The sequence below is a fragment of the Teleopsis dalmanni genome, chromosome 2, assembly GCF_002237135.1.
Source record: "Teleopsis dalmanni isolate 2A chromosome 2, ASM223713v2, whole genome shotgun sequence".
Taxonomy (NCBI): domain Eukaryota; kingdom Metazoa; phylum Arthropoda; class Insecta; order Diptera; family Diopsidae; genus Teleopsis; species Teleopsis dalmanni.
Window position 1 is genome coordinate 102,294,626 of NC_051847.1, and position 12,330 is coordinate 102,306,955.

Consider the following 12,330-nt stretch of genomic DNA (forward strand, 5'->3'; position numbering starts at 1 on the left):
AAAAAGCATGCATAATATTAAGGATAAAAATTATTAGAATGATAACTATTTACTTAAATAAGAGTTTAGACAACTTTTTGTTGCTGCTTTTTTTCATAAAAAATTTTAAAATAACTGTTATTTTCGGTCCCTGCTTAGCACCCATATCTCGTTATGCAAACCTTTGCCGCAATAAAATAACTTCAATTGAAATCAAATAATATTGAAGCATTAAATACTAATAAAAACGTTTATAATTGGTGGTAGCTTGCGAAAAACTTGAAAATCAAACCTCTTAAAGTAGTTACTTTCTACAATGTGAAATTTCATGTGAAAATATGAAAACCAATACCAAGACAGATTTCACAGATACAACGCAACGGTCGATAACATTCTCAATTTGACCTCTATAATACACTTAAATCTAAAGAACGATAAGAAAACAGCATATGCCTACTTTGGGTTTGTGTCACAAGTTTTTGATTACAGTAATGAAATTATACTCGAACATCAGCAGTTGCGTAAGGTACGGTAATCTTATGTCTTTTTCAGCCCGATTTTGTTTTCCTTATACATAAACAATCTGTATGACGCTATAACGGGTGGAGTACATATCAACTAAAATTATATAAAAGTACTTTTGTATGTTAAAATGTGATTGTGCTTGCAGACTCACCTGAAATATTGCAAAGTATGATAGATGATATGTTTAGGTATTGTTTACAGTGAGGTCTCATCGCTAATCCATATAAATCTAAGATTATGATTTTTAGAAAAGGTCCTGAATTACGTTGTCATGGAAATTCGAGGAAAAAGCAGGTAAAAATAATCAAGGAATATAAATCTCTTGGAATATTAATTATCTGTAACCTCTCTGTATAAAACTATGCATAATTTTTATTACGAAAACACTCAGCACATATCGAGCATACTTTTTAAATGTAGATGCGGTGTTTTTAAGTTGAATAACAGAGAATTTAATATATATGAGAGAGAGTCAGAGAACATAGACTCCTTTTTTTTCATAAAGCACTTCAGTCTGAAGATGTAGTTAAGCTCTTGTTGAATGGTAGCAATACTAATAACCTGTACTAACTTATAAGAGTTTTATATTACAAAAGAGTAATTTTTGAAGAATTTTTATAAAAAATAATGTTAATAATATACATCACTTTTTCGTTTGAGAATCTGACACACAACAAATATGGTATTGTCAATTTGGATTTTAAATAAAATTGTATAATATTTTGTAATTGATGTGTCATATTCTTTGAACCAACAATAAATAATAATCAAGAAATAAGTGAGTACAGCAAATCTTCAACAAAATGTGATAACTTATAGGAATATTTTCGATATTCGCAAATAAAAATTATTCCCATCAATTGTAATTTTCATTGACAGCCACGAGGCTATCAAAACACGTCAATATTTTATCAATAAATCAGAACTAGTATTAGAATATAGGGCAGACATAAGCTAACTCAATCGAATTGTGAACTTTATTTTCATGTGAGTTTTCTTTCATTGAACGAAACGGAAAAAAAGATAAACGTTTTCCTAAAGAGAGGCACCTATATTCACTTTCTGCATTCAATTAAAAATAAATGGAAGTAATTAACAATTTCAATTTAATAAAACCAGGTACAGGGCAACTATTAACTAGGAATGAAACCATATTGCCTGTCAGGTTCTGTTAGGTCACTGGTAGGAACCCACCAGTCAGGCTCTACGAAGACTCCTCAAAGTACCATGGTAGATCCGCACGAATGCCATGCTAAGAGACCTTAGAATAGATTAACAATTTTAATTTAATAAAACCAGGTACAAGGCAACTATTAACTAGGAATGAAACCATATTGCCTATCAGGTTCTTTCAGGTCACTGGTAGGACCCCACCAGTCAGGCTCTACGGAGATTCTTCAAAGTACCATGGTAGATCCGCACGAATGCCATGCTAAGAGACCTTAGAATAGAACCGGTCAAAAAATACATAACAGACAGAGCCCTGAAGCTTATGCGAAAACCGATAAGCTAAAACCCTACTTAGCACTATCTAATCTCAAAGTAATCACTAACCGTACACAGCGGTAAGTAGATCTTAGATCAGTCATTGACTAATCACGAACCTTGGCAGAAATACACAAATTTGAGATGGGTGGGACTCTGCAGAAACCCCCCAGCTATCAAAGAGTAAAAGTGCCTAGCTGCACTAACTCGGAAAAGTTGCTTTGCTGATAAGATAAAGTAAAGATGTTAGCTTTAGCTATGCTTTAACTATTTAGCTATGAAGTTTATATAAGCTTCAAACAGAGTTTTGAATCTATTTTGAGGTTTTCATATACATTTTCTCAACGAGCCTAGAAACCAGTCGTGCTGATTTCCCTGTTTAATAATTCATTAGCAAATATTACCTGAGTAAATCTTGGATTTTCTTTAATATTCAACTTCACAGAGCAGCACAAATGAAATCACTTAGAGACGATCACAAGCGATAGTGCATATTTCCACAGGCTTAAGGCTACTCTGAACTCCGTAAAGAATGGCAACCAGAATCTTTTACTACGATAACTGTGGAATTTGCACCCTTCGTAAGACATAAAGATTATCGACATTACTATTTCGGATCTGTTGATGTTAACTTGATTACATTATCACCGCCAAAATTATAAAATTGAACTGTACGTCACCACATTTGTTTATACGTACTGGTTACCATTTTGATTATAATATACTTAAATTACGTTTTGCTATAAGATTCAGTGAGCTTAAAACCACATAAATAAAATACAATAAATTCACATACATAATGAACAAATAATACCTTACTGAATAGAATATGAATTTTAAAACTTACCACCAATTATATTACAAAGGTGCAGGTACCGACATCTTGGATTGATTACTGCATCTTCAGTTGTAGAGTAAGACACTTTGGATGAACGTTTTTCTTCATGTGAAGTGTACATTGTTACAAATTTAACAATTGCTCTCGTATCTGAATTCGTACATGCAGATCAGTGAAAGGACGGAGTATGTAAAGAAATTTTTTCCAAAACTGAAAAAAAAAATTCACATTTAAATTAATGTAACGTTTATCCCAGATCCATAATGTAATATAAGTATAATTATAGTAATTCTAATAATTCAAAAAATTTATCGATCATACAAATAACATACACTTAAAAGATAATTCTTTAGTCTAAAAATCGAACAAGAATCTATAACGATAATGAATCTAATTAAAAAAACAATACTCTTTGCTCAGTGTGAATAGACTAATTCAATTTCAGTATGTTTAGGTTTTGAAAGTATATTTCTTTTGAAAAATTTTCCTAGTGATATATGTTACATACATGAAACAATGAAGAAAAAATTTTATACAAACGTTTTCAGGTTTCAGGTGAAACAAATTAGAAAATTGAATATACCATATTTTATGCATAAACAAACTACAATGGTGCTAAATTTACTACCTAAACCCATTTTAGCTTGTAGTTGTAATATCGACTAAGTATTTGAACATTTAAACCCCAGCTCTTTAATTATAAAGAATACAAGCTGCTGTTTTGTGTAATTTCAGTTTATTGATTATAACCGTATTCTATTTATACAAAATCAATCTTGTCGAGATACAAGTGATATATTAACTGCTATAATTTGGTCAGTAGGTATCAGAATTCATATTTGCGCACCATGAGCGACTCTTTTCGGCTCATTCTGCTCACAGGTCATGAGCAGGCAAGAAACTCTTTTCATATGACGGCTCACGCGAGCGAGCCCAATTGCAAAGCTCACGCTCATGAGCAAGAGTCGCCATTAAGTTATAAATTGGTTCACGCTCATGAGCAAGAGTCCGAGCTGAGACTCACGAGACTTCATGCACTGCTTACTAGAAAGTGGTGCATGCCAGAAAATGAAAAATATATGGTATTGTTGTTGTCTTCAATATTTATTTGAATTTTGTGCGTTTACTTAATTATTTTAATCATTTTATATTAATTCAAGAGTTTTAAACTATATTATATAGTGCTTCGTATTGCAAAGTATTTCAAAGTTTTACATGAATGTAATGAAACAATTTGCTTACAATGCGAAAAACAATGTATTATTTCATTACATTGTTCTAAAATAAATAGTAATAAGCTAAGTTAATTTTAAATTACGTTACGTATATAAAAATAAATAAAACAAACTAATCAAAAATAAATCGTTTTTTTATTGAACAGTTGAGCTCTCGGCTCGTGAGGCCTCATGAGCAGCTCTTCAATATGAGCAAACTGAATACTCACGCTGATGAGCAGCTCTTCAATATGAGCCACTTTTGAGCTCACGTAATAACTGGCTCTTGCTCATGAACCTAAGCTGTTAATGAGTAAGCAAATACGAACCCTGGAAGGTTTTGGTGAAATTGGTTAATGCCAGAGGCGAGGCGTCGAATAGTTCAGAGTGTTCACTGAACACCTTAACAAAGCTTCCTTTTTAGATCTTTTTTTTATTAGGTAAATAATCTCGCTATTTTGCTATTTAACATCTTTTATAATAGCTTTTCCAAACATATTAACATAAACACAAAACGTATAATACAAACAAAACCACACATACATATGTTAGTTACACCCAACATTACTTATAATTAATAAAATAGAAATAATTTACTTCAAATAAATTCCTCTTAAAATATACTAAGGTTCAGAATAAACAATGCTTACAAAGCATGCCAATGAAATAACATTCACATTGGGACTATGTTCAGTATTGAATAAACACAAAACATACAAACAAATATAAAAATAAAAGAGAAAACAAGCCGATCAAAATATGTACGTAAAATAACCATAACTCTTAAATTAATGCGTGCAAGCGGTACAATAAAAAAAGTGAACCTCCAATGTTATGCAAAGTAAATACACAAGAGAAAAGGAAAGACTGAACGAAAATCGCTTTACATTTGACAAGAGGTTCAATCGATTAAACTGAACCATAAGTTCATACAAAGCGTGCAAATACAATCAAAGTCACGGTTGCCGTTTTATATGAGCAAATGGTTCAAAGTAAAAGAGTAAATGAATGCATGAGAGTTTCTTACTCTTGTGTAGAGGTTGGAAATAAACCAAAAACAAAGTCATTATTGCACTTTTATACTAGCAAATAGTAAAAGTAAAGAAAAAAATTAAAGAAATTTGAAGTGAAAAATAATATTTAGAAATGGATAAATGTGTGATTAAAGATTTGATTCAAATATCTTTTTTTAAACAATCTTCTGAAAAAATGGTTTTAATTCATAAAACGAATAGACCACCTCCAGATATGAAGAATTTGGTACCTGTTGTAAAAATATCGAAATCTGTGATAAGTCGCCGTTTTCCTACAGCTGTTTACCATAAAAACCAGTGGATCACAGGCTGCGAACATTGACATAAATTGTTTTGTTGGTCTTGTACGCTATTTGCTTGTGGAAAGGACAAAACTCAGGAGTAGGTAGAATACGTTATAGTTGAAATTCAGTTTTGATCAAATTGTGAACACCTTGCCAAAAAGCTGACGCCTCGCTACTGGTTAATGCATTTTATATGTGAATAAAATAACACATAATTTAGCACAAATAAAAATAAAAGAAATCATTTATTTAGGTAACTTGATTGACATTGCTGCAATATTGTAGTCTGCATTGCGCTAACGGGATATTGGTTTAGGAGTTATGTCGACATCATTAGAAAGTGTTTTAGTCTGAAGTATTGATTAAACTTTTCACATGATAAATGCAAGTTGAATATTGTTGAAAGGCTCAATGCAATATAGTTGACCATATGATGGTCAATGATAAATACATGTACATATTTTTTTGAGTAGATTGCTGATCTTGTCTTTTAACGTTAATTGCAAACTAGTGAGCAGTTCAAAATTAGTTTTGAAGTATTTGAAGATTATTCTTTTAAATTTTAATACATTAAATTAATTGAGCAACTTAATGTATCCAAAGCTGGTAAAGGAGCTACATATTATATATGAGACTGAACCAGTTTCCGTATCAATGAATTAAGATAAAGTCATTTCAGAAGATAAGATATTATTTTTAGTATTGTATTGTTAGTATTCCTAAATCCATCTGCATAAACTGTTTCGGTTATGGTTATGTTGTTATTTTGGATGTGGTAAACATGATATTAATCCATTTGGTACTTGGAAATATTGGTATGAAGAATATTTTATCAGTCAAGTCCTATATATTACAACTTTGTGAAATTTTATTGTTGAAAAATTGAATTTCACACACAAACACACGATAATATTAAATGATCTTTTGGAATTACATACACTACATCATCGAGGTGTATATGTAATTACCCAAATTCTTTGCTGAATTTAATACATTGATCCCGATGTTAACTTACTATCAGGATATTAGTTTTTGGTTGTATAGCCACAAGATTACTATTCATGTTTGAGGGACTTGATTTAGTGAAAAATATGTTTACCATTTAATGATGAAATGTTTTTAGATTATGCCAGAAAACACGTTCATAAGTTCATAAATTTTAATCATAAATTTAATGTCCCTTGGTAGTGAAAATTTCTGCTGCAAGTAGATCTGGCGTAAGTATTTGTAAATTTATTGTTTTATAATTAATATCTAAATATGTATCGTCTAAATATGTATCAATTCTATCTGAATGTGTAGCCAATTTGTCACTATTATATAAAGTAATACAGCAAGAACTATAAATTTTTATAACAGCCATAACTTGGCAGTCTATCTAAACTTTATTTAGGTTATTGACCATCATTTCATATCAAATTATTTATCTATTCGATTTTGTTTAATTATGTTGGTTGTCAATTCGATTACTGAAAATCGATTTTTAAGTAGTTTTCGGAGAATATTTTTTTTTTCACTTAACACTTTGTATCACTTTTTTACAAATTTATATATTTCATTATCAGAATTCAAGACTCCAAACAAAGTGAGTATCAAATTAGCTACTATATTCAATGCTCTTCATGGATTTCCACTTGACGACAGAAGATTTATTTTTTGTAATTGATTACAAGCAATTTTGAAGTTTTTAATAAGTACATTGCACAAAAAATCTGCTGTCCGATGTAAGCACAATTCACTCGAATTTCGTTTGCCAAGATGTTAAGTTATAGTAAAGGATAATTTTCCGAATTATAGTCAAGACATTTGAATTGGTGATGCAATTATCAATAAAACAAATAATAGCGAATTAGTATTGCAATAAAACAGATTTTACTGATTGATTATTTTTGAGATTACTTCGTTGGTGAGTATCAGTGCGAATCCATGGATTGGCGACTTTAACACTTCTGACGATATTTTTCCTTCAACGACTTGAACCATGCCGCCATCATATTTGTGTAATTTATAAGTTCGACCAAAGAGCCATTGAAATAATAGATATTGTCTTCTTTTTTAACAACCAATGTAACTTCCTTCATATATGTTGATACTTGCTTCCAAAAATTGTGTTTTAATTTTGACCAATTCTTTATCTACGTTTTATTGATGACATGTTTACTGAAACATATTCGAAAGAGATCTCACGAGCTATTTTCTTCTAGTTTGTATCAATTAACGTCTTATTATTATGTTCATCAGCTTTAACTCGTCTTTCGGAACATAGCGCAGCTTTCACATCCAAATTGACTGATCGAAGTTTTGCAAACCATTCTTGTTACCGGCATTCTGTCAATACATCTTCTCTATACACGTCACATAAAATTTTATTTTTGATTTTCTTTATTCTTCTTGATTTTTTTGATAGTTGTAACTCATTACATTATTGCAAATAAGTGCATTTTATATAATTTTTTAAAAATCTAATTGTCGAAGTATTATCAAAATTAATATATAAAATTAAAAACAAATTGGATTATTACTGTGGTCCTGAGAACGAAGACAAGTGAAGCCATTTTTAACAAGAACACTATATAAAGCAAAAAGCGAAGTAATATCTGAGTTCGTTTATTTATAAACTGATTTTCTTCGAACTGCTATTGTTTTAAGATCTTTGAAGTTTTATGAAAATTAACTGACTCTAGTCTCTTTCAGCCCAAAATTGTGCAATGAATTTTACCTGCTCAATTCGTTCTACGTTGGACATCTACTTGTTTTCGTTATTCTTGTCCAAGGTAAATAAAAACTATGATATGTTATTTTCACACAGCGAGAGAATACCGGAACTTTAGCAGAAGTAAAATATTTTCATATTTTTAATATCAATTAAAATATTTACAGGAGACTGAGCAGATCAATGAGGAGTTAAACACAAATTGTAGTAAAATATAGATAATACTAGATATTAACAAGTGAATAGTCCTCCACTGGACATTTAAAAGTATCAGCAATAAGAAGAAATAGAAAGTATGGAATCTTGCGCCTGTTTGTTAATGTATAATAATTTTATACATCTGGGCGCAGTTGTCAATGTCAGTTTCAGAATTAAGCCATTGCAGTTTTTAAAAAACCGTTATTTTTCTTTCTATTTATATGTATGTTTCATCCAGAAATATGTATATGTTGATTGGTTGTTTGATATGTAATTGTCAGTTTTCGAAATCGATTTTAGATTAAAGTCGACATATTTAATTACATCAATATTAATGTAAAATAATTTAGGTTATTTCTGTTTTTTTTTATTTGTAACAACAGTTAACTAATTAAACCAATACAAAACAATAATAATAACTTTGTTCATAATGATTTGACTAATCAATTACCAAAGGCTGTAATGCCAAAATTAAGTAAAATTAAATATTTTTTAAATAATTTATCAGAATAAAAATTTTAATTCTAAAATAAAGGTTTCGCTGATATACGATATCTGTTCGATATGCGTTATATCCGAATACGAATTAGAACTTTTTAAACGGAAAATTATCATCCAAAGATATCATATTTAATAAAGCATATATATATATTTATATACAGAGATAAAACGTGAATAAAACTCGTTATCTAATTTGTTCAATAACAAATTTTGTTTTTTATATTTCCTTATTTATAAAAAAGTTATAGTTGTATAATATTTAGCGTTATATAATTAGTTGTTTTGAAAGTGACTGATCCATATATAAATGCTGCAACCATATCAATGCAGCAACTAAAAAACTATTGTCTGAACGTAACGTTGTGTGTATCATCACATTAATGATGTTGTGAAATTGTATTGAATATACAATTAAATTGTAAACAGAATACAATAAATTAGTATTAGTTTCCAGTTAATTGTTGTACTTTAAAAATGTGACATGTGGTTTTTTAATTCTATATTTATGCAATTAAATATTCATATGAACACATATATATGTATGAGTAAATGTACGTACAATTAATATTAGATATGTGAATGGAATAATTACTTGTTTTGAACAATCTAAATAAATACAAAGCGACAATTTAACACTGCTTATGCAACGAAGGCTATAATATCATTTAAATACAAATACGTATAAATATATATTAGCATTTCCAATTTCTATTATATTTGAAAAAAGTAGATTTTACAAGGACTGACCAGCTATGTTCATGAACTTAGAATATAGCAATCTACTCCGGTGATATGCGACGACCATTCATTTTTTTCTATTATTTTGAAATTAAAAAATAACAATCAATATAAATCTGTCTGAGCTTATAGAATAATTTGGCTGTTCATAGAAAAATATGTATGTTAATATATTCACATCGCATTACACTTACAAGTGATTTAATGTTTTCAAAAAATTTATAGGTAATGAATTGCTATTTCTGCAATACTAGGCAATAAGAAACTATCCCCTTAGTTTAATTTTTAATTCATAATAAACTGTAATTAATGTTTGATATATTCCGGTTGAGTTTGGTACCAAACTTACAAGAGAGCTCTCAAATTACATCTTTTGCCAATTATTTCACATTTTGGGATATCTCTTCAATTTAATTTTAATTAAATATATAACAGATGATTACTATATATTTCCATTATTTTATTATAAAGGTTTTTATGCTTTTAAACATAACACAGCGATGTTTTGTAGTCATACTTCTAGTTATACCAACAAATATTTTTCATGTTTAAGTCGTTGATACTTCTCGTACTTCAATCTTTCGAAACTTTTAATTATTATTATTGATAAGATAAAACAAAATCAGTTTTAGACACACTACTCTTGCTTTCAATAACACAACAAAGTGAAGGCGCATGTTAAAAATTAAAGCAAGCATACATTGGGCAGAAGCTTCAAAACTCTAATGTTGCCACATGACATTTTAACATATCTGTTATCATAGAACACTTCTTAAAGGAACGACATTCTTCGTAAATTTAAGCTTAATCATACTGTCATATCATATTCCCACCGCAATTAAATGAACTTATATTAATGAAATTAAGATGTGTTCGTTTCATTAAAATAAGTTGATTTGGTATATTTGAAAGTTTGAGGAAAGCTTTTGTTTGTTTATTTTCAATTGTCAGCAGATGATATATTGTTGTGCATTATTAACACTAATTGTTATTTAATTGATCATGGAAAAAGCGAAAAATGCAAAAAAATTTGGATATAATGTTTAAAAAATTGTTCATCACATCAAAAAAGCAAGACGTACATATGGAAAATTGGATTTATAAGTGTATTAAAAAATAATCGAATGATTATTGAAAAAAGCACTTTACATTACTTTCCGCAATTTCGGGATAATGCTGATTTCATGTTAGTATGGGTAGTGAATGTGATTAGATAATGTGTAATATTTAAAATCTTTAAAAAGAAAGTGTAAAAAAAACAAACACTTTACAAAATACTTTCCTTGTTTATTCATATTTTTTTCATATGTCAAATAAATCAAATTTCGATAACTTCTCTTGTGGGAAATATATTTTCCAATATGGTATTTGACATATCCCTTTATTAAATCTTAACTAATTTAAAAAGCACAAAAATTCTTTGTTTGCCTAATCATCTTCATTATAACTATGTTCAAAAACATCTTAATTTCCCAAAAATCTTTATATCGTCCTTATTTCAGTGAAATTAATTTACTGAATTTTTTACATATAAAATTTAGTTTTAAGGTCAGAACGAAACTAAGGAAAATGGCTCTAATTTCGTTGAAACGAAGTCTGAAATTAATAAAAATTTTTTAATGCAACTAAGTGAAAGATAAATTATAAGCAAAAGATAAATTGAGATAACGAAAAAGTGACATTTATGTTTAAAAGCAGCTGATAAATTAAAAACCGTGAAAATATTTTGAAAGTAGTGGAAATTTTTAAATTTGAATATAGAGAAAAAATTGTAATTGTTAAAATAGGGTGAAAAATAATAATCCACATTCCTGAAATCTAATGAAGCTATTAAAATTACTGAATGCCATGCTTTATAATAATAATAATCAACTTTAAAAATTTCGCAAACTCAAGTAGTGTTTTGAGCATATAATTTTTAGTATGCAATTTATACACAAAAAATATGTGATTTGCTTAATGTGGAGCAGTACGAATACTTTCCAAATAAATTTAAATTTATTTTAACGAAATTTAAGAAAATTTGTCTATCTGAACATAGTATTAGCGACCTAATTTAAATAAACGGCTTTAATGAAGGCAATGGATACATACTATTACACTATACCTTACATACCATAATTTTCTATGACATTCATAATAGTACTGGTACCTATGGTAGCAGTATAGATAAAATAATCATACAGATGTCGAACGTAGTATCGACAATCGTACTATCTACAAAATCAAGTTTATTTTAATTTCGATAGTTCACCACAATACAGTATTTTGCAGTGTAAACTTGTGCTATAGTAAATAGTTTTGAAGAATGAATGAAATTTTCATACAAAATGAATCAAAACTATGATTTATCGTATGTATACATTTTATGTGCAACGCATATGTTTTATGAAAGTAGTTAAAAAGAGTGGACGTACGATAAACTCAACAATCAAATTACAATGACAGCTAAAATTATACTCAAAGCTCTCGTGTGAATTCGAGTAAACTTAAATACCAAACGGCAGAACGATAAAAAAGTGACAGAATGCATACAAAACAAAACATCATTAAAACACGAACAACGCAAGCTTAATCTGACCACCAAATACTTCGGATACAAACAAATGCAATACAATGTTTGTATCAGTTGATATAAGAATACTCCCATGTTTACGATAAACCACCAAAATTTAATTGGTTCTTGCCTTCCTCCTTATTTTTATCAATCTCCATTGGTTTTTATGTGGCAAAAGCAAACAGTACAGCTACATAAAAACCCACCTTGTCTACTTAGTTGTCATTTGAATTCACTAATGAAATTTTTGATGCAATTGGCGCA